The sequence below is a fragment of the Coturnix japonica genome, chromosome 38 (assembly GCF_054131305.1).
Source record: "Coturnix japonica strain WE chromosome 38, WE-NBRP24, whole genome shotgun sequence".
NCBI classification, from domain to species: domain Eukaryota; kingdom Metazoa; phylum Chordata; class Aves; order Galliformes; family Phasianidae; genus Coturnix; species Coturnix japonica.
This window is the reverse complement of record NC_140700.1, coordinates 287183-310218: the sequence shown is the minus strand read 5'-3', so window position 1 is coordinate 310218 and position 23036 is coordinate 287183. Positions and strand designations below refer to the sequence as shown.

At 45.9% G+C, this 23036-nt stretch overlaps 1 pseudogene; it reads left to right on the top strand.

The window, feature by feature from the left end:
* The first annotated feature begins 555 nt into the window (after positions 1–555).
* LOC107307809 (olfactory receptor 14J1-like) lies at positions 556–1537 on the top strand (annotated as a pseudogene).
* Positions 1538–23036: the final 21499 nt, after the last annotated feature.

Sequence of the window (23036 nt, the reverse complement as noted above, 5' to 3'; positions counted from 1 at the left end):
TTCCTGTTCTGAAGGTAGGAAAGAGGATTGGAGGCAGAAATCTAATAGGGACTATATAATTTTAAAAAAAATGCTATATTTCTCACACATTTCTGCAATCATTTGAATGTTTGTGAACAGTCACACAGGTTGTGCTTTCAGCCTCTTGTTCCTAAAAGGATGCAGTCAGTTTCTGTTCTCGTTGTTTTCTGCAGACATTAATAATTCACTTGTCCTGTAAACAGTCTGATTTCTACAAGAAAAATTGAAGTGCACAGTCGCTGGGGCTGGAGTCTCAAAGAGCAGCTGCAGTAAGGAGGAAAATATCCATGAGGCTAAGACATGATTAGGAAATAAGAAGAAAGAAAGAGATCTTTAATCTTCTACTACTTAAGAGATGGTGAATCCTTAAGGGATTTCCTCAAGAAAAGAAATACGAGTTCAGGATTTAAATGAACATTATTATTATATATTATTATATATTATTATATAGGGAAAGAACATAGATAGTATAGCAGGAGGAGTTTTTGTGAGAGTGGTCTGGACTTGTCATTAACTTTTGCACTCTGAACAGGACTCCAAGCCCAGGAACAGAAGCAGATGCCCAACAGCAGCTCCATCAGCGAGTTCCTCCTGCTGCCATTGGCAGACACGCGGCAGCTGCAGCTCCTGCACTTCTGGCTCTTCCTGGGCATCTACCTGGCTGCCCTCCTGGGCAACGGCCTCATCAGCACAGCCATAGCCTGCGACCACCGCCTGCACACCCCCATGTACTTCTTCCTCCTCAACCTGGCCCTCCTCGACCTGAGCTGCATCTCCACCACTCTCCCCAAAGCCATGGCCAACGCCCTCTGGGACACCAGGGCCATCTCCTACTCCGGTTGTGCTGCACAGGTCTTTTTCTTTATCTTCTTCCTCTCCGCAGAGTATTCCCTTCTCACCATCATGTCCTATGACCGCTATGTTGCCATCTGCAAGCCCCTGCACTATGGGACCTTGATGGACAGCAGAGCTTGTGCCACCATGGCAGCAGCTGCCTGGGGCGCTGGGTTTCTCAGTTCTTTGATGCAGACTGCCAGTACATTTTCACTGCCTCTCTGCCATGGGAATGTTGTCAACCAGTTTTTCTGTGAAATCCCCCAGATCCTCAAGCTCTCCTGCTCAGAATCATATCTCAGGGAAGTTGTGTTTATCGCTTTTACTATCAGTTTAGCATTTGGCTGCTTTCTTTTTATATTTGTGTCCTATTTGCAAATCTTTATTACTGTGCTGAGGATGCCCTCTGAGCAGAGTCGGCACAAAGCCTTCTCCACGTGCCTCCCTCACCTGTCTGTGGTCTCCCTGTTTCTTAGCACTGCCTTTTTTGCCTACCTGAAGCCCTTGTCCATTTCCTCCCCACTCCTGGATCTGACAGTGGCACTTCTGTACTCTGTGGTGCCTCCAACACTGAACCCTATTATCTACAGCATGAGGAACAGGGAGATCAAGCATGCTCTCAGGAAGCTTTTGCAGTAAGCACTATTACAGCTTCCATGAATTGCATGTCTTCCTCACATGATTCCCTGCGATAGTTCTTTATCTTTCATGCATATCTGGTAGTTTGATTTTCTGTTATACAGGAATCTGCAGAAAAACGTTGAAAATTATTTCACATTTTTTCCTAACTACTTTCTATTTTTGCTCTCCAAGAGCTCATGTAAACATTGATCCAGATTACTTGGATAGGTTAAGTGTTAAATAAATGCTTTCAAATTAGGCTTTTCTTTTTCTTCTCCTATCTTCCTACCTTGTTTGGGTCTGGGGGAGGTACAGCCACAGACAGCAGCACTACATGCTCTTTTCATTCCTGCTCTATTTACACTGCCACAGAGCTCTCAAGACCTCTCATTTGTGGAAACCTGAAGGTCTTGTATGTCTGACAACAGTCCTGCTGTCTCTACAGCAACACTCCGGGGCTGCAGTCTGTAGCTGGCAATATGAACAGCTGTGTCAGTGCTGGTCTCCTTCTTGGCACTGCCGTAATAAATATGGCCCCTTCAGAGCAGGACCAGAGAACTGGAGGTCTCTTCCAAAGCTGGTGTAAGGAATATGCCTCAGGTGCTGCTCCCTGTGAAGACCTCAAGATCTCCTGGTGACCTTCTCTGCGTGAACCATTTCAGATTCGAGAGTCCCAAGGAGATCTGTAGGGAATCAGGGCAGTGCTGTGGTTTAGAATTTACCGGGTTAAAGCTATTTACAAAGACAGAGAAACAGAAAAGGATAATAATTATGACATATGCATATATACATATATGATATATATAGTATATTTTCACAGACATATCATATAGGCAGTTGCAAACATATGCATAGATACTAATAGATGTGCCTATCTATGGAATCACCACAGGAATCACATTTGGGCAGATCTCTCAATGACATTCTTGAATAATTTTTTTATCTGAGACATAACCTGAAGCACATTAATGACACATAGCAATGGAGGCATGCTGGTTTGAGCATCCCACGGATAGTCAAAATCCTCAGGAGCTACTGTAACTAGCTCTGGAGCTCCAGGGAAAGAAGAAGAAGAAGTGAGAGGGAGACTGAGGGTCTTTCCCCGCTCTCACTGTATGCACCTTTCAGATACTGGAAGAGAGCGATAAGATCTCCTCAGCCTCCTTTTTCCCAGACTAAACAGCCCCAGCTCCCTCAGCCTCACCTCATAGGGTTGATTTTCAAGCCCTTCACAAGCCTCATTGCCCTTCTCTGGACCTTCTCCAGTACCTCCATGTCTTTTTGGTACTGAGGTGCACAAAACTGAACACAGTACTCGAGGTGTGGCCTCACCAATGCCGAGTGCAGGGGCAGGATGACTTCCCTAGTCCTGCTCACCACACCATTCCTGACCCAAGCCAGGATGCCATTGGCCTTCTTGGCCACCTGGGCACACTGCTGGCTTGTATTGAGCTGACTTTCCATCAGCACACCAAGGTCCCTTTCCTTCAGGCAGTTTTCCAGCCACACCTTCCCAAGCCTGTAGGGTTTGCCTGGGGTTGTTGTGACCAAAATGCAGGACCCGACACTTGGCCCTATTGAAACTCATGCCGTTAACCTTGGCCCATCAGTCCAGTCTATCCAAGTCCCTCTGTAGTGCCCTTCTCCCCGCAGGCAGATCAACACTCCCTCCCCACTTGGTATCGTCTGCAAACTTACTGAGGTTGCACTAAATCCCCTCATCAAGATCATCAATGAAGAAATATAGAAGCTATACAATATAGCTTCCTAAACCCAAAGATGATCGCAGAGCTGAATATGCACAAAACATCATTTTGTCAGCTGCCAATTTTATCATGATATAAACCAAGTTCAAACAGTATAGCAAAATAAATACCTTATTCCAGCCCTTAGAGTTGACAAACAATGCAGCAGGGAAAACAAGCAGCAAGCAAGGAGCTGTGCAATGCAGCATCATGAGAAGGCTCAATGAGCTCCACAAATAGAGAAACAATCAGCATCATGGCCAGCAATTCTCCAACTCCCACAAAGCCCTGTGTTAACTCGCTGTAGACAGATGTGCTGTTATCTCAACCCTTGGAGTCTCACATTGGGCACCAAAATGATGGTGGTTGTTGAACCCAAGATGTGGCTCAGCAGCACACAGTGCTTGGTGCAGTGCCCATTCCCTGTGGGATGGGGAAGAGAACTGGGTGAAAAAACAAGTACAACTCGTGTGTTGAAATGAAGCTATTTACTAAGAGAAATAAAAGGAGAGGTGTAATAGTTATCACTATATATCTGTTTATATGGAATAGTACGTAACAACTGATGCATATGCACTTGCTCAGCACCACCAGACTGATGCCCAGCTGGGCCCTGGGAAGTCAAAAGGGTGAGATGAACTCCCACCCCTTTCAATACATTTTCTGCTTTCTGGCTTGCTGTCAGTTGGTGGAGAACGTCCCTTTGGCCACTTCCAGTCAGCTGTCCTCATTCTGTTCCCTCCCAGCTCCATGTGCCCTCCACTGACCATGGCCTTGGCTCTGTACAACACTGCTTAGCAGCAGCTGTAAACAACAGAGTGTTATCAACGCTGTTTTTCTCCTAGAACCAAAACACTGCATCAGAGCAGACAGCCTGAAGAAAACAATTCCATCCCAGCTATAACTCAGATACCTACATGTCCCCCTCCTCTTGTTCTTCCTGATCAGAAAGCAAGAAACAGAATCTGCCGCTCTCCTCTCTGAGCCCTTTCCATCAGTTCTCAGCTGGCTCCTCTGCCATCCCCAGGCAGAGCTCAGTGCACTCTCGTGGACAACATTGTTGGAAGTAACCGCGGGAGACAAGTCTCATGCTATCATGGTCAACAAGCCTCGTTTATTAGGTGTTACAGCATCTCATTTATACAATCAGTAATAAGTTCATGCATATTGCAAAAGTTAAGCTCAGGATTGGTGAATTAGACATTACTTCATCTGACCTTTGTGGTTAGTCTTATGGATACTTTTTCTTTGCAGCTCTGTCTACACCTTGCTACACATCTTGCTTTTCCCTTAGGCCGTCCTTGCTCCTAGATACATATTTCATCTTTAGCTACATACCCTGTCTTTTCACATACTGATTTCTTCTCAGCTGCCTAGCCCGTGGTCGGCCCTAGGATAGACCGTCTTTGTCTTTAATCACGTTCATTCTTTTACAATTTAACTAGTGGAATCTCTTCATGTCCTTTCTCATGAAGCCATTCTGCATAAACACTCTCCACATTTCCCCCGTTTTCTTTTAAAATGAAAAGGCTCAGTTCAACGACCGATTAATCATATTTAACAAGCAATTCAGTTCGTTTGTTCAATCAGTTCTCAAGTAGTTTTATCGTGCTCCATAGCTGCTGCTCTGTGAACTCCTTATCTCAATCCATGGCTGCTGCTCCATAAAATTCTTCTTGTATTACAACAATTCCAAGATATTGCCTATAGAATAACAACACTACTTATATTAATAACATAACTATTATAACTCGATCAAGACCTCGATTGACAATACTCTAAAAGTGAAAAAAAAAAGAGACAAGTCAAATACAACTTAACAACATTACTGTTAAACCTACTAAAAAGAACAAACATGTTTGTACTGCAACCTAAGTTTCTGCAACCTAAGAATAAATCCGTGAGGGTCCCATTGTGTTAATCTGTAACTGATCAGGAAAAGTCTTCAATTTTTATATACTCTGATATATTGATTTTAATGACCACTAAAATTTGTGCAATAAATGCTTTTAAGATGTTCATAACCATGCTCTACCGACTGAGTTATCCGGGCTAATAATTGATTAATGATTGTGCAATTTTATGAAGTAGCATGTCAAATAGAACCAATTTTAGAGGACAAATGTACTAGAGTATCACTAGGGGCATTAATACTTATTGACCCTTGAGAAACAGCAAGCTGTGTTGGTGGTGGATGCGACAGGTAGTGCCAGCAGGGCGTCCCCTGCTTCAAGGTGCACATTTCCTCTCTCACCCATCACAGATTCTCTCCTGCATTCAGGGTCTGAAGGATTTCTTCCAGTTGTACACCACATCTGCATGGCCAGTGCGTGATATAGAGCCCAAGTGGAACACCTGCTTAAAAAACAAAATAAACTATCAAATTTAGTTCTATTAGCGTGCACTTTTGTCTAAAATGATGCATGGTTATATTTTCAGATCCCAATTAATTGGATGTAAAATAGGTATCTGTTATATGATACAGGGTCATCTCTTTGACTAGAATTCCTTTCCAGGTTTTGTCTTTGCAAATTAAGAAAAGCTAATTAATAGGCTAATAATATCATAACCAAACAGTACTAAAACATTAAAAGAGCTATTCCTCTAGATTCTAGCATTGATTACATCAAATCCTGTTTAATACACATCTGATCTATTACTAAAATAGAAGAAGCACACAACATCCTAGCTAATGCCTTAAACTCCAAATCTTGAGACTGCATTGGTAGAACAGAAAATCACACACTATGTCAAACTATTACTAATATTATCTATAACACAGCAAGTTACAAAGCAATACCACTAAGTAAGAAACACACAATTACAATTACTATAAAGGCTGGATGCTATTTTCTGCCTTCAGATGAGACCGAAGATATCATGCTGGAACCCACATAGGGCCAGTCCCTGTGGAAATATGAGCATATTCACGACCCCAAGTTGTCAGTGGTAGAGGACAGTCCCAAAGTCCTGTGGCCATATTCCAAACATTAACCATAGGCTGTTCCTTTAGCACCGGGGAAGCCTCAAAATGACGATCCACATAAGCTGTATCTCTATGAACACGATTCAAAAAATTCAGCACAAACAAAACAAGCAAAACCTTGCATAATATTTCTTGTAGTGTGTCTCCCATATTCCCCCTTTTTTGTTTAATAATAAGAATGGATTTCAGTGTTTGATAAATGTGATCAGTGATAGCTTGTTCAGTGGGAGAATGAGCAATGGCTGTAGTATGTCTAACACACCCTTCTTGGAGGAAAGTTTGAGTGGCCTTAGAGGTATATGCAGGCCCATTATCTGTTTTTGTAGTATGTGGGATTCCCATAGCAGCATAAGCAGATAACCAGTGTTTACGGGTGTCATGACTGAGTTCACCTGTATGTGCTGTAGCAAATATGTAAGAAGAATGAATATCTATTGTTACATGTGCATATTTTACACGGCCAAATTCAGGAATGTGAGTGACATTTGTCTGACACAGTTGAAGAGGTGCTGTGCCACATGGATTTGTCTGAGTCTGAGGCAAAGAGGTATCAGTCAAATTATGTAGCTGATATTCAGTCACAAACACGGTGTATTGCGTAGGAGAGAGGATCATTCTTAACGCAGTTTTCCAATCGTGAGGGGTTGTTGGTTGTTTGTAACCAAAAGATTGTATGTAAAGGCTGACTGAACTCTGTATGTTCTCACTGACTCCCTTAGCTCCTTCACTGCCTCATAAGGCAGGGATTCCAAATGGGGGACCTGATTAGGAAAGGTTTGCAACGTGTCAGCATCACCCCTTAATATTGTTTCTTCTCTGCATTGCTCTAAGACATCACAGTATGCTGTAGGGAAATTTGTCATTCCTGCTTCCTTCAAAGTATCATCAGGAGGAAATGCGTCCGATTCTCTTTCTGGATCTACTGGACCTGGGTCACAACAATCCCCTGGTTTCAGTCCATCCGTGTCTTTAACCACGTTACACACGGGCTGCAGAGACACAGCCGCGCACGACGAGGGAGGGGCGGCATGGCGAGGTGCAGAGAACGACGTGGGCGAAGCAGAGGGCGGGGGTGCTGTAGAGACCGACAACGCGACGAGCGACGTGTGCGGGGGGGCAGGCGGCCGCTGGCTGGGAACGGCAGCTTGTATCGGAGCGCGGCCGCTGTTCTTTCGTGCGCTGCTTCTCACGTTTCCCGACTTCCTATAGCATACAGCAGCGTTGTGGGTGTTGGATTGACACTTTGTGCACCAAATCCCAGTGGCTTGGCACTCGTGACGGATGTGGCCAGTTTTTTCACAACGGAAACATTTCATGAGGGAGCTGTTCTGCGAGCGTGGGCTTGTAGCGACTGCAGCTTGGAGGGGTGCAAGGGCTGCTAACACTTGATTCTGAGAAGCCTCAGCCTGTGCCTTTAATCCTGCCCCTAGCTCTTTAATAGCCTCAACTATGAAAGCCTGAGCCCCCGTGGGCACGCTCGATAGTCTGTCTAACGCCTCCTCTATTGTCCAGTTACTCCTCAAAGTACTTAGAATGCCATGAGCTGTAGCATTACAATTCTGAAGTGCACAATGTTTTAGCATTATTTCCCTCATGTACTCTGGTACTCCAGCCTTCTCTATGGCTCCAGCTACCTTATCTAGAAACACTCCAAAATCCTCATTTCTTCCTTGCTGGATTCCCATATAAGACGACAGCCCACCTGGTGCCTTGATCTTATCCATAGCCTGCATGGCCAGATACATTGACTCCCTACATTTAACTGGTCCTAATAAAGCCTGGGCCTCCGTCCAGATGAAAGGACCCACCCCTAAAAGTTCTTCAACAGTGACATTATACAAGGGATCTCCAGGCTGCCTAACTATCGCAACTCTCTGTTGGCACATCTCTTCCCAATAAGCATTAAATAGCAATTGTTCGTGCTGCGAACAAATCAACCTAGCTATAGCCCGACAATCAGATGGCAACAAAACATGAGTACTCCAGATATAATCCAGTATCTGTCTCACTGGCTCACTTTTTACTCCAAACTGACTGACTGTAGACCGCAATTGTAACAACAACTTCCAATCTAAAGCACTGATAGCAGCCTGTGTCCCACCTGCAGCATTAGGCGAATACCCCACCGACAGCACCATCTGTTGCACCGCTTCCAACGCCTCACCGTCTCCTGCCTCTAAACAAGCCCGCGCCAGCGCAGCCCAAGCCCCCCCCCGCTCCCGCGCGACGGCCTCCGCCAGGTCACTCTGTGCCCCAGGGAGCGGCTCATTGCAAAGGGGGGTCGAGGGGGCCGGCTGTAGCGCCATGGTCGATGCAGGCGGCTCGTCTGATACAGACGTGCAGGGAGACGGAGACGGGGCACTCGGCTCCGCAGCCACCGGCAACGCAGGCTCGGCGGCCGGCGGCAACTTTATGGTGGACACTGCAGGGGGCCCCGGGCAATCTGACCATTCATTATAATTCTTATTCCTCCCCTGCACAGCACTAGCTTTCTCTACCGCTTCCTTTTCTGCCTGATATTGCAACAAATCATTATAAACAACACGCCACCACTTCCCGCATTTTTTAGCCATTTTCTCCCCATCTATCATTCCCTGAAAAATTGCATCTCCAAATTTACGCCATTCGGCAAGATCATGCACTAAATGCGGATTCTGAAATAACCCTTTAGCATACCCATACGCTAATAACTTAGGGAGTTCCTTTCCCAAGTCTATCCCCTTAAACTGTCTCCGCTTAAGAAAAGCGGAAAATAAATTATATGCTGCTTGCCTGTCCATATTTACTCACGTCGGTACCGTTGCAGCCCTCCAGGCTTCGGCAGCACGTATCGGTCGAGCCCACCTGTGTGGTCACTCGAGACGTGGAGCTCCAATTTTAGCTCTTTCGTCGTCCGTCGAGCTGCGAAATCCGGACCCGAACCCAAGGCAGTTCTTCACCCGTGGCAGCCCTTTTTTCCTTATCACGTCGAGGGTCACCATTTGTTGGAAGTAACCGCGGGAGACAAGTCTCATGCTATCATGGTCAACAAGCCTCGTTTATTAGGTGTTACAGCATCTCATTTATACAATCAGTAATAAGTTCATGCATATTGCAAAAGTTAAGCTCAGGATTGGTGAATTAGACATTACTTCATCTGACCTTTGTGGTTAGTCTTATGGATACTTTTTCTTTGCAGCTCTGTCTACACCTTGCTACACATCTTGCTTTTCCCTTAGGCCGTCCTTGCTCCTAGATACATATTTCATCTTTAGCTACATACCCTGTCTTTTCACATACTGATTTCTTCTCAGCTGCCTAGCCCGTGATCGGCCCTAGGATAGACCGTCTTTGTCTTTAATCACGTTCATTCTTTTACAATTTAACTAGTGGAATCTCTTCATGAGAAAGGACATGAAGAGATTCCACTAGTTAAATTGTAAAAGAATGAACGTGATTAAAGACAAAGACGGTTTATCCTAGGGACGGTCACGGGCTAAGCAGCTGTGGAGAAATCAGGATGTGAAAAGACAGGGTATGTAGCTAAAGAAGAAATATGTATCTAGAGGCAAGGACGGCCTGAGGGAAAAGCAAGATGTGTAGCAAGGTGTAGACAGAGCTGCAAAGAAAAAGTATCCATAAGACTAACCACAAAGGTCAGATGAAGTAATGTCTAATTCACCAATCCTGAGCTTAACTTTTGCAATATGCATGAACTTATTACTGATTGTATAAATGAGATGCTGTAACACCTAATAAACGAGGCTTGTTGACCATGATAGCATGAGACTTGTCTCCCGCGGTTACTTCCAACACAACATGAGCAGCCTTTCCTAATCGTCCTTGGCCATCTGTCATAAAGAGTCCGTACCCCATTTGCTACAGTCCAGAGGTGGGAACCATCCCACCATGTCTCTGTGAAACAAGCAAGACCATAGGCCTGCAAATGCACAGTGATTTCGAGCTCACTGAGTGAATGTTTGTGGTTTTCTGATTAGTGTAAAGACTCTTCAGAAAGTATCCCTTTCCAGAAGCATGATTAGATTTAGCCTGGCTGGGCCTTGCATCTACACCATGGTACTGGTGTTTAGAAGTTGCCACACAGGTATGAGACCCACTGTGGGGCTTACAGTTGTCCAGCAAGCACTGACACTACCAGGACATGGCTTTCCTGAAGGTCCTTAGCTGCATTTGCCAGATAGCTGGGGGTGTGCTGGAGACCCCACGGAACTGAGAAGAGCCCAAAACAAGCAAAGGTGCCATCAGTGACAGAATGTGGGTTTGTCACAGCTTCAGAATGCCTTAAGCTCTGGAATTTTCACTAGATATATAGAGAAAGATCTGTCTCTTCTCTTGGTGTACTCATTCATTGGGTCAGCTGAATAACGCTGCACTCTCAGGTGCCCATTAATCACAGAATCACAGAATCAAAGGGGTTGGAAGGGACCTCCAGCGATCCTTGAGTCCAACCCCCCTGCCAAAGCAGGTTCCCTACACCACGTCACGCAGCTCCGCGTCCAGGTGGGTCTCCAGAGAAAGAGACTCCATCACCTCCTTGGGATGCCTATTCCAGTGTTCCATCACCCTCACCATAAAGAAGTTCTTGCACACTTTCATGCGGAACTTCCTATGCTCCAGTTTCTGTCCATTTCCCCTTGACCTGTCTCCGCACACTGCTGACAAGAGTCTGGTCTCGCCACTTTGCCTCCCACACCTCAGATATTTATAGGCCTGGATCAGGACCCCTCTCAATCTTCTTTTCTAAAGGCTAAACAGACCCTGTACACTTAGGCTTTCTTCACAGGGGAGATGATCCAGGCCCTTCAACATCTTTGTGGCCCTCCGTTGAAATCTTTCCATGACATCCGTGTGTTTTTTGTACTGGGGAGCCCAGAACTGGACACAGTATTCCGGATGAGGCCTCACCAGGGCAGAGTAGTGGGGGAGGATCACCTCTCTCAACCTGCTGGACACACTCTTTCATGCACCCCAGTATGCCATTGGCCTTTTTGGCTACAAGGGCACACTGCCGACACATGGCCAACCTGTTGTCCACCAGGACACCCAGGTCCCTCTCTGCAGAGCTCCTCTCCAGCAGGTCTTCCCCCAGCCTGTACCGGTGCATATAATTATTCCTCCCTAGGTGCAAGACTCTACACTTTGCTTTTGTTAAACCTCATCCGGTTTCTTACTGCCCAGCTTTCCAGCCTGTCTAGGTCTCACTGAATGGCAACACAGCCATCAGGCATGTCAGCCAGTCCTACCAACTTCATATCAACAGCCAACTTGCTGAGGGTGGCCACTATCCCCCTGTCAAGGTCACTGAAGAAGACGTTGAACCGACCCCTGGGGAACACTGCTACTTACAGGTCTCCAGCTGGACTCTGCACCACCAACGACGGCACTCTGTGCTCTGCCAGTCAGCCAGTTCTCAGCCCACCTCAGTGTCCACTCATCTATCCCATACTTCCTCAGCTTTGTTATATATGCCTTGCTGAAATCAAGGTAGATGACATCCACCGCTCTCCCCCCATCCACCCAGCCAGTGAAAATGTCACAGAAGGCTACCATGTTGGTCAAACATGACCTCCCCTTGATGGACCCATGCTGACTACTCCTGATAATCTCCCGTTCTTCCATTTGTCCGGAGATGGCATCCAGCACCAGCTGTTCCATCACCTATCCAGGGACAGAGGTGAGGATGATTAACCTGTAAATACCTGGATCTTCCTTCCTGCTCTTTTTGAAGACTGGAGTGACACTGGCTATCCTCCAATCTTCAGGCACCTCTCCCATGCCCCAAGACCTCTCAAAGATGATAGAGTGTGGTGCAGCAATCACCTCTGCCAGCTTCCTCAGCACCCATGGATGCACCCCATAGGGTCCCATGGATTTATGAATATCGGTGTGGCCTAGGTGCACACAGACCAGCTCTTCCCTGATTAAAGTCAAGTCTTCCATTCCCAGACCCTTTCACTAAACTCCAGGGTTTGGGATTCCTGAGGGAGAGCTTTCTCACTGAAGACAGAAGCAAAGAAGACCTTCAGTATCTTCACTGACTCAGCATCTCCCAATACCAGAACACCTCCCTCACTTTGTAGGGGACACACAGTCTCCCTAGTCTTCCTTTTACTCTTAACATACTTTAAAAAGCCTTTTTTTACTCTCCTTTTTAATGAGTGTCAACCCATTTATGTAATACTATGTTCTGCTTGCAAGGAAGTATGTGAGAGAGGTGGGCCAACCAGTACTGGTTCTGTAGCAAGGACTTTATAACTGAACAATGACATTGTTAATGGAAAGATATATGGTATTGTGTTTATGGGAACTAAAGAACTGATTTGTTTGACAAACTGCTTCGAAGGCATAAGAAAGTTTAATTGTTAATGACATATGAAAGTGTACTTGCGGGTGTGTGGAAGTATAAATGAGGGTACAAGTAGTGGAATAGTTTACAAAGTAAAAAGGGTTAAAGAGAAAGTGTGGTTATCTGCACTGACATGACAGCAACCCCCCGTACCTTTCCCCTGCGAGCAGAGCAGAGCAGAGCAGAGACACAGTCCCCATGTATCAGGTAGTGTTATTCTACTGTTATGGTTTTGCAATTTGGTTGGTGTTGGTATTCCACATCAGAACACCATGCCTAATAATGGGAGTAAAGGGGACAAGTTTTTTTCCTGTGGACTGCCTTAAATGGGCATGTGGGGAGGGGCACCGGAAGGGAAGTGGGGAAGGGGACAGGGTTGCTGGCCCGGCTCCCTGCGAGGAGACAATGCGGTCGGAGCTTCCCGCCTTCCACAGCTCCATCGGTGAGATTGGGGACTTGGTATTCTCTTTGTTGAAACTCTCTTTTTGTTGTTTAGCATTATTAGGTTATTAAACTGCCATTCGTTCTCAGATCACCTTTTTTTCTCCTTCATTTTTTGTTAGACTCAATCGCAATCTCCCTTCCCCTCTCCCTAAACGCACATGGCTGGGCTGGGCCGCGCCGCACCGTGCCGTGCCGTACAGTGCCGCTAGAGAAAAGGAGGGGGGGACTTTTGTTCCTGCTCCCCCGGGTTTGTTCCCACTGTCCCGGAGTGAGCTCTAGAGAGAACTCCATGACATCTATTTAGCAAATGGATGAGCTCACAACAGAAGAGGCAGATCTGTTGTACTCTATCTGTGGCATACTCTGGAGTTCAAGGCATTGCAAAGCTATGGCACATCTACGTTCTTTTGCTGATGACACCTTAGTATGCTCTGGGCTCTCAGTTCAATTGCATCTAAAGAAATCTAAGGCCATGCCAGTTGACAGGAAGATGGCAAATGTTGTCTCATTGTAAGGAAGAGCAAGAAAGATGACACAGGCAATTATGGACCTTTCAGTCTCACTCCAGTGCCTGGTAAAATTATGGAGAAAATTATGGTGAGAGTTATGGAAAAACATCTGAAGGACAATTCTGTCATTGGTCGCAGCCAACACAAGTTCCCGAGAGAAAGCTTCTATTTAACTTAAGGTACTTTTATGACACGTTTATACATTTAGTTGACCAAAGGAAGCCAGTCGATGTTATCTTTGAGGATTTCAGTAGAGATTTGATGCTATTTCTCTCAGCACCCTACAGGACAGAATGTCCTGCATACAGCTAGACAGAAACACAATGTGGTGGGTGAGCAGTTGGCCATTAGGTGAGACACAAAAAAATATAGTCAGTGGGTTCCATCAGGCTGGTAGATGGTCACTGTCGGGGTTCCTCAGGGCTCCATTTTAGGGCCACTTCTCTTCATGTTTCTGCGAATGACTTGCGTGCAGGCCTAGAAGACGTTCTGAGCAAGTTTGCTGATGATACCAGATGAGGAGGTGCTGTTGCCTCCACTGAGGGTGGAGAGGACTTGCAGAGAGATGTGGACAAGTCAGAGAAGTGGATACGATTTGGTACTAAGCACCAAGTGCATAAAGTATAACAAAAACAAGTGCCTGATTGTGCACCTGGGTAGGGGCAACCCTGGACATACACACTGACTGGATATGGGACACTGGAGAGAGGTCTGAAGGAAAAGGATTGTGGGTCCTGCTCAACATCAAATTGAACATGAGTCAGCAGTGTGCCAAGGCAGCCAGGAAGGCCAACAGACCCCTGGAGTGCATCAACCAACTTATTGCCATCTGGGTGAGGGATCGTCCCTGTCTGCTCTGCATTGCTGAAGCATCACCTGGAGCACTGGGTGCACTTCTGGGTACTACAGAATATAAAGGACATCAAACTCTGGGAGAGTGTGCACAGGAGGGCACTGGAACTGAGAGATATGCAGTTCAGAGTTTCATTGGGATTGACTGCTTGCTCAGACTGGGCCCTTCTCACATCCCACATCCTGCAATGACACACAGGGCACACATGGGACATGAACTTCACAGCATCCTTGCAGAGCCTGGGATCTTCTGTCCCTATGTCTTTTGTTTAACATCATACAGACCTCCATCCCACTGCCTCAGGAAGGGTCCTGAGCCAACATGACAGGATTTCCCTGCCAAGGGTCTGGAGATCAGGGCTTGACCTATCTGATTCATAAGGCAAAGGGGGGGTTTCTTAGCATCACAGCCACCATGCCAGTGCCTTTGCCTGCCTGTAATCATGGCTTCCAATTATCTGCTCTAACAAGTCCCTTGGGAAGCTTGCTTGTTAATGGCCCTCAGTGGGCCCATTAATACTCCAAGAAACTTCACTGTTACTTCTGACTTTGTCTTGTTGAGCACTTTGTGCAAACTTCTCTCTGCACTGGAGTTGATGGACTCAGCATCACATGTGCCCTGGGGCCCATTATAACCTAAAGAGCGTCCTGTGCCTTGTGCCTTCTTGTTATCTTCTTCAGGTTTTCAGAACTTGTTCAGCAAAATGGAGAGGTATCTGAAGAGAGCTTAAGGAATCCAAAATACATTCATTGTCTTCTTATTTATAGTTGGGTTAAACAGGAAGATAAAACAGCACTTTGCAACTGATACCAATCCAGGATGTCCCCAATGAGTTCTATTCTGTTTCTGTGTGGACAAAGGTCCTCCTCAACATCCGCATCCCATTTCTACTCACATTGGCCCCATGGGACTTGCATCATTTTTCCTTATATCACTCTGCTGCTCTGCAGCCACCTGCTCAGTTTTAAACCTCTTTTGCACCAACTCCAGCCGGCTTTCCTCCGATAACCAGCTGCACATGGGCAAGGAAAAAAATCTGGTTTTGGCCAACAAATAGAAGGAAAGGTGATGAAATTGAATGAACAGTAAAACACCGTGATCACCTGCATGCCATGTCCTATCTGCATCTGTTCAGAGAATCAACAGATTCCCTCAATAGAAAAATCATGTTGAGCATCATCTTTCACAGGGAATAATTGTACAAGAAATGAGTTAGACAGAGATAGGATGGGATAGATCAAATCACAGGGAAGAAGTTGACAACAGTGTCCATTAGATTTTGAAGAGATGGAACAAATTCCAGTAATCGCCCTGAAAGTCAGAAATCAGCCAGACAGTTGTGATGTATCTGACTGATCAAAGGGCGATGGATGGGAAAATCTGGAAGGTAGTGGGACGAGCAAGTGTTCAAATGCACTGCAGAAAACATGCCCTTAACCATTTATTTTGGAGAGCGGGAGACAACTAGAGGATGAGTGACATCAAATAGGCAGCAGGGTAGAGCAGCGGGGGACACCAGAAAGCATCTTTGGACATAGACTGACTGGATAGCTCATCTATGGTATTAGTGTGTAGAAGGTGGCACACAGACTTTAGACCCATAGTGGGTCTTAGTGATGACATAGCATCATATGCACTTCTAGGGCATGGCTTTCCTGAAGGTCCTGTGCTGCATTTGCAGCTGCAGGTGAGTGTGAGGGACAGCTCAGGGAATTAAGATGACACTAGGCTGTTTCTGATGCCATTCAGCTGAGATCCCCTACATAACTCTGGTTATGGTTATGTCCATTTATAAGTGTTAGGTTTGAATTGCCTTCTGCTCAAGAATATGCAGCAGATGGAGAATAGATAAAAATCTGGGTCTTCTATTGTGAGCTCATCCATTTAGTCAGCTGTGTAACTCTGCATGCTTTGTGGAGATGGATGACAAAGGCACTTTAAGTTGCACTAAACGTTGAGGTCTGTTGTCATTAGAATGGCGAACAGTACCTTTTTCCCCTCTCAGATCCTCAGCTGATGCCCAGGAAGTAGGTGTCTATCTCAGGGATTTCCCACACAGTTTACAAGCACTGACACACATCCACGAGCACCCCAGGCACCCTGAACATCACACTGTGTCACAGTGTCTGTGTGAGAGCAACTGACTCCCTGCTGAAGGACCAAGGACTCAGAGCAGGAGTTCACATGCAGGGAACTCCTTGTGCACATCTGAGCTAAAAAAGAGGAATCCCATCTCCCGTGGGTCCGTGGAGAGCTGAATTCCATTTAAGGCCCAGAGTTTGTATTTGGAATGAGTTGCCTGCAGTACCTCAGCTGGATCACAGCCCTGCACAGGGAAAGTCCCTGTCCTTGTCTGGGTGCTCTTTTTGTTTCACCAAACACTCTTTGGTAGGACTCACCAGATGTCTGGAAATAGTCACTTATCACTGGATGGTTAATTAATCAGATTTCAAAATACAATAATGATGCCATTGCCCTTCAAGGGCTGTTGGCCTTGAAGACCCAGGGATGTGTCAGGGGACACGAGTGGAAAGGATAAAAATGACATCATCTGCTGCTGAGCTGGGCCGGGCTCCTGGGACACAGGGAGCTCATAAATGTGGGCAGTGCTGTAGAGGGACAGCTGTGCTCAGGAGAAGCTCTTGTGCACAGCACAGCCTGCAGGTGACAGAGAAAGAAAAGAGAAAGGGGAGAGAGCTTACAGAATGTGTGCTGTGTGAGTGGAATATGAGCTCTCTGCAGGAGCATTGCTCACAGATCATGACATGGTGAGTCTCTTGCAGTAGGTAATGCAGCTGCTTTTCATAGAGGCTTATATTAATGAGGGTCATCCCATAGAAGTCATGGCTGCAGGCACTGCATGTTTCTGTACTATGAAAAAAAACTTCTGCTTTAACTGAAGGCTTCCATGCTGCAGTGTCAGAGCACAGCCCTTAGGGCTGCGTGTCCCAGCACGGCTGCAGGCTGTGCAGCCGGGGCTGCAGGCAGGTGCCCAGGGCTGTCCTGCAGAGCAGGGTCCCTGTTGTGCCCCAGGGGCTGTGTGCCGTGTATGGGACTCTGCCGCCTACCAGGCTCAGCACTCAGCCTGCCCGGGGAGCTGCCCGGGGAGCTGCCCAGGGTGCTGCGGGGAGACGTGTGGTATGGGGGGAAGGAGCCACCCGGCAGGGCTTGTGCTGCCACAGCTGCTGCCTGGGGCAGGGGATAACAGCTCCACTGCAGAACTGAATGTTTGTGAAGGCCTTTTGCAAAAGGAGAGCCAAGGAAGGGATTTTCCATATTCTGATCTGAGGGAAGGAAACAGGATTGGAGGCAGAAATCTAATAGGGGCTGTAAAATTTAAAACACAGCTATGTTACTCCCAAACATTTCTTCAATCAATTGCTGGTTTTGTGAACAGCCACACAGGTTGTGCTTTCAGCCACTCGTTTCTAAAAGGAAAGAATCAGTTTAAGTTTTTGTTGTTTTCTGCAGATTTTAATAGCGCACTTATATTGCAAACAGGTATATTTGTCTAAATCATATTGAAGTGCAAAGAGGCTGGGGTTGGGGGCACTAAGAGCAGTAGTAGTGAAGATATGAGACATGTAGACAGCTCCCAAGAGGAAAATATTCTGGAGTCTGGGATATGATTATGAAATGAGAAAAATATAAGAGTTCCTTAATCTTCTATTTCTTTAGGGATATTGAAGCTCATGAATATAAATTCAAGTTATGCAGTTAAATGAAAATTATCCAGAGGTAAATGAAAACATATCACAGTACAGCAGGAGGAGAGTCTCTGAGAATGGTCTGGACTTGTCATTATCTTCTGCACTCTGAACAGGACTCCAAGCCCAACAACAGCAGATGTCCAACAGCAGCTCCATCAGTGAGTTCCTCCTGCTGCCATTGGCAGACACGCAACAGCTGCAGCTCCTGCACTTCTGGCTCTTCCTGGGCATCTACCTGGCTGCCCTCCTGGGCAACGGCCTCATCAGCACAGCCGTAGCCTGCGACCGCCGCCTGCACACTCCCATGTACTTCTTCCTCCTCAACCTGGCCATCCTCAACATGGGCTGCATGTTCACCACTCTCCCCAAAGCCATGGCCTCTGGGACAGCAGGGCCATCTCCTATGCAGGATGTGCTGCACAGCTCTTTTTCTTTCTCTTCTTTGCCTCAGCAGAGTATTCCCTTCTCACCATCATGTCCTTTGACCGCTATGTTGCCATCTGCAAGCCCCTGCACTATGGGACCTTGATGGACAGCAGAGCTTGTGCCACCATGGCAGCAGCTGCCTGGGGCACTGGGGTTCTCTATTCCCTGCTGCACACTGCCAGTACGTTTTCACTGCCTCTCTGCCAAGGCAATGTTGTCAGCCATTTTTTCTGTGAAATCCCCCAGATCCTCAAGCTCTTCTGCTCAGCCTCCTGCCTCAGGGAAGTTGTGTTTATCATTTTTACTATCAGTTTAGCCTTCAGGTGCTTTGTTTTCATAGTTATGTCCTATGTGCAGATCTTCAAAGTCATGCTAAGGATGCCCTCTGAGTAGGGACGGCACAAAGCCTTCTCCACATGACTCCCTCACCTAGCCGTGGTCTCCCTATTTATCAGCACTGCCACTTTTGCCTACCTGAAGCCACCCTCTTATTCCTCCCCATCCATGGACCTGATGGTAGCAGTTCTGTACTCCATGATACCTCCAGCAGTGAACCCCCTCATCTATAGCATGAGGAACCATGAAGTCAAGGATGCAGTTAGGAAAGTGATGACCAAATGTGTTTCACAAGCATGGAACTGCCCATCTTTTAGAAGTGATGACACATAATGCAGATTTTACTGTTACAAATGCTTTGTTTTGTTTAGTTTAGATCAATTTTTATAATTGTAATGTATTAAATTTTTGGGGTTTTTTTTTGTTTGTTTGTTTTGTTTATGTTTTTTTTTTTTTAATACTGTAATGCTTTTGTCATGGTATAATAATTTTGTAATTTTACTATCAGTATTCCACATCATAACATCATATAAAGCATGAATAATTTTACTGAATCTGCAACTTACAGAAGAAGACTACATCTCCCAGAGAACAACACGGTCAGAGATGGGTCACGGGACCTGGACACTATGTTATCTCTTTTGCATGCTAGACTGACGTCTTTCGAGTTCTGGCGTTCAGGGGAGAGTGTGGGAGCCTTCACCGTTTCGCCTAGATTTCACAGTAGGCCTCTCGGTTTCAGGACTCATTCTCTCTCCTATTTTGCTTGATTCGTTAGCTCAATTTTCAATTAAATTATATTATATTGCGTTATCCTGTTCTTTGATATAGTATTTAGTAAATAAGTGTGCCTGCTTAGATAGTTGCCACTGTTTTCTTTTCCTAATTAACTTTTTCCTTTCGGCCTAGGGCCCCTGTGGGCCCTGCGTCCCTGTCACGGACGTAGGTGGATTTTCGTTTAAACCGTGACGGATTTTGGTGGAGAATGCGGGCAAATTGAGTTGCTGTTTTTCTGGTTTTTTCTTCTGTTGCTCTTTTAGCTTTTAACAGAGCTACGGGTTATTTTTTCTGTTAAGGAGCTATCTTTGGTTTGCTATTCTGCACCTGCGAGCTTGACCTTGAAAGTCCAGGTGGACTGCCAACACTCTGGAATATTTTATAAACTTTAAATTCCAGAATCTGGGCTGACGGCCAATACCCCGGATTATTAGTAAACACTTTTCTGCTTTGCCTTTTTACTTTTTTTCCTCTCTATTGGAGGAAAAAAAAAAAAAAAAGTTTTCTTTAGTAAATTTGTTTTACAAAGGACTGCGTTTCATTAGTTACTCTTTTATAATGCTCCAAACATATTGGACCATGTTTAAGCTATCCACTTTTTCCTATGGAGCTATAGAAATGTATAATGGATTGAAAGCATGGTTAGCAATGCTTACTTGATATCTGTATGCAGCTCCAGAGGGAGCAACTAATGCAACTAATAGTACAGAAATGGTGGATTTTGAGTGTGCTCCTCTTTTTTCTTTGCATCCTTTAAGCAGTCTTTGAATGACCATTTGGCCCAGTTGAACACACTGTCAATCTCCCTGAACTTACTGTTGACTTTTTTACTTATTGGTTCTTGGATTTATTATATTTGTTACATCAGGAGGAAGTCTTCCCTAGAACCAGAGAATACTGAGTGGCAGGGAGTGTGGAGAGACTTTGGAGAGACTTTTAAAAGACAGACATCTTTAGTGTCATGGAGCTTTACTCCTGAACACTTAAAGAATCCTGAGAGTTTGACCGCATATTTGAGACAGGAATGTTGGGGCTATCAGGCCTTATTCAATACCATTCCTGAGAGGGACGCTTTTGAGGTTGAGAGAGAGAGTCTCAGGGCTGAGAATGAGAGTATGCAATCCTAACTCGACACCCTCCAGTCCGAGCATGACGCCCTCTGGTCCGAGCACAATGCCCTCCGGTCAGAGCACAGCACTCTCCAGTCCGAGCACAACACTCTCCAGACTGAGCACAATGCCCTCCGGACCGAGCACAACACTCTCCAGACTGAGTACAATGCCCTCCGGACCGAGCACAACACTCTCCAGGCTGAGCACAATGCCCTCCAGTCCGAGTACGACACTCTCCAGACTAATCACAGCACCTTCCAATCAGAGTGTGACACCTTCCAGTCCAAGTATGACACTCTCCAGTCAGAGCACAATGCTCTCCAGACCAAGCACAACACTCTCCAGACTGACCACAACGCCATCCTGTCTAAGAATAACATCCTCCATTTAGAGTGTAAAACCCTCCGATCCGAATGTGACACCCTCCAGTGGAAGTACGACAGCCTCCAGACTGAGTTCAGTGCCGTCCAGTTCGAACAGAACACTCTCCAAAACCAGCTATGTGCCCTCCGGGGTGAACTGGATGTATTTAACCAACTACGGGGGGCGCATGTAGTCCAATTTGACCAGCCACCGGGGGCACATTTAGTCCAATCTGACCAACCATCGGGTCACCAGATACAATGTTGGTTGCCCCTGTAAGAGGGTGAAAGACAAAATGAGTTTCAACTCAGTTAGAGAAAATGCAGGAGTTAGAAGAGCGGATGTAGTTAGGAGAGCAGAGGGGGACTCAGGAGAGCAGGGGGAGTCAGAAGACCAGAGGAAGTTGGAGGAGCAGAGGATGTTAGAGGAGCAGAAGAAGTTAGAGGAGCAGAAGAAGTTGGAAGAGCAGAGGAAGTTAGGAGAGAGGAAAAAAAAGGAGGGTTACCTGGAGGAAATAATGGAAGAGTCAGAGTCAGAAGAAGAGGAGCCAAAAGCTAGATTTTCTTTACGAGAATTTCTCGAGTCCAAAATTCTAGATGGGGTGGCCTCATCAACACAGTTGCCACCATCAACACCTGGGACTCTTGATAGAGCAAAAGGCAAGCAAGGTATTATGACCATTATTAATCGATCTTTTAAACTGAGTGAAATTCGAGATCTAAGAAAGGATTTCACACGTCAGCCAAAAGAACATATGGTCACTTGGTTACTTCTATGCTGGGACAATGGTGCCAGCAGTGCGTGGCTCAATGGCAGTGAAGCTCGCCAGCTGGGTAGCATTTCCAAGGACTCACGTGTGGACAGAGGTATCGGCACATGCCAAGATCGGTCCTACACCCTCTGGAAGCAGATGTTGATAGCGGTAAGAGATAGATTCCCCTTTAAATGGGACTTGGAGCCTGAGAAAAAGAAATGGACTGATATAGAGAAAGGTATCCAATTTTTGAGAGAAAGTGCTCTGGTGGAAATGCTATACAGCTCCCACTTCAATCGTAATGATCCAAACCAATTACATGATCCTGAAACAGTCCGTGTTCCACGACAAATGTGGCGTTACTTTACAAAGGCAGCTCCAGAAAATCCTGCCAGTGCACTTGCATTAGTATATGGCAAAGGGGAAAGGAAACACCTTGTGAATGAACTAATTAGCAGACTTCAGGAACTTGAATTATTTATAAGCGCTACAGAAGTTAATCTGTATACTTCAGCCATTGTCAAAATAGTGGAAAGATTAAACAAAATGGAGGGAACACAAACTGATATTATTGACAAATTGGCTAACGTGCCTGATGTAGATGAATCCATGGTGGTACCAGATGATGGAGACCAGGATTTCCATGATCGCCTATTGAGAAAGCTAAACAACATGAGTTCCTCTCGACCCATATCATCGAAAATCTCAACCATAAAAAAGAGTGAGCGGGGAGGGGATGGAGCAGGACAGTGTGTGGGAGAGGGAGAGGTAGGGAGGGCTCTGAGTGCCAAACAAAGACGCGGGGCGCCGCCTCCAAGGTGCGGCTGTACCCGCTGATCTCATGGCCGGGCCCTGCACAGAAGTGGTGCTTTGAAGGACCAAACGCTTTTTAGTCTACCAAGGAGCTGATTTCTTTTTCTCCCTTGAACACCTCGCTGTGCACTGTGTTCTCGTTCTGCCTTCCAGGCAGAGCAGTTTCTCTGCTGAGGTGTCAATCCTGTTGCTGGTGTTTGGTATTTAACCTCTAGTCTGCTTTCTCTTTAATAACGAGTCCCAGCTCTACGGTATTTAGCACTGACAGTCACCTGGAGTGCTTGAGGTGGTGGAGGTTGGTTATTATTTAAGCAACTATTTAATATATTTAAGCAAAATCTCGGCAGTACCTATAGAAGGAGTACTTAAAAATATCAATCGTGTCA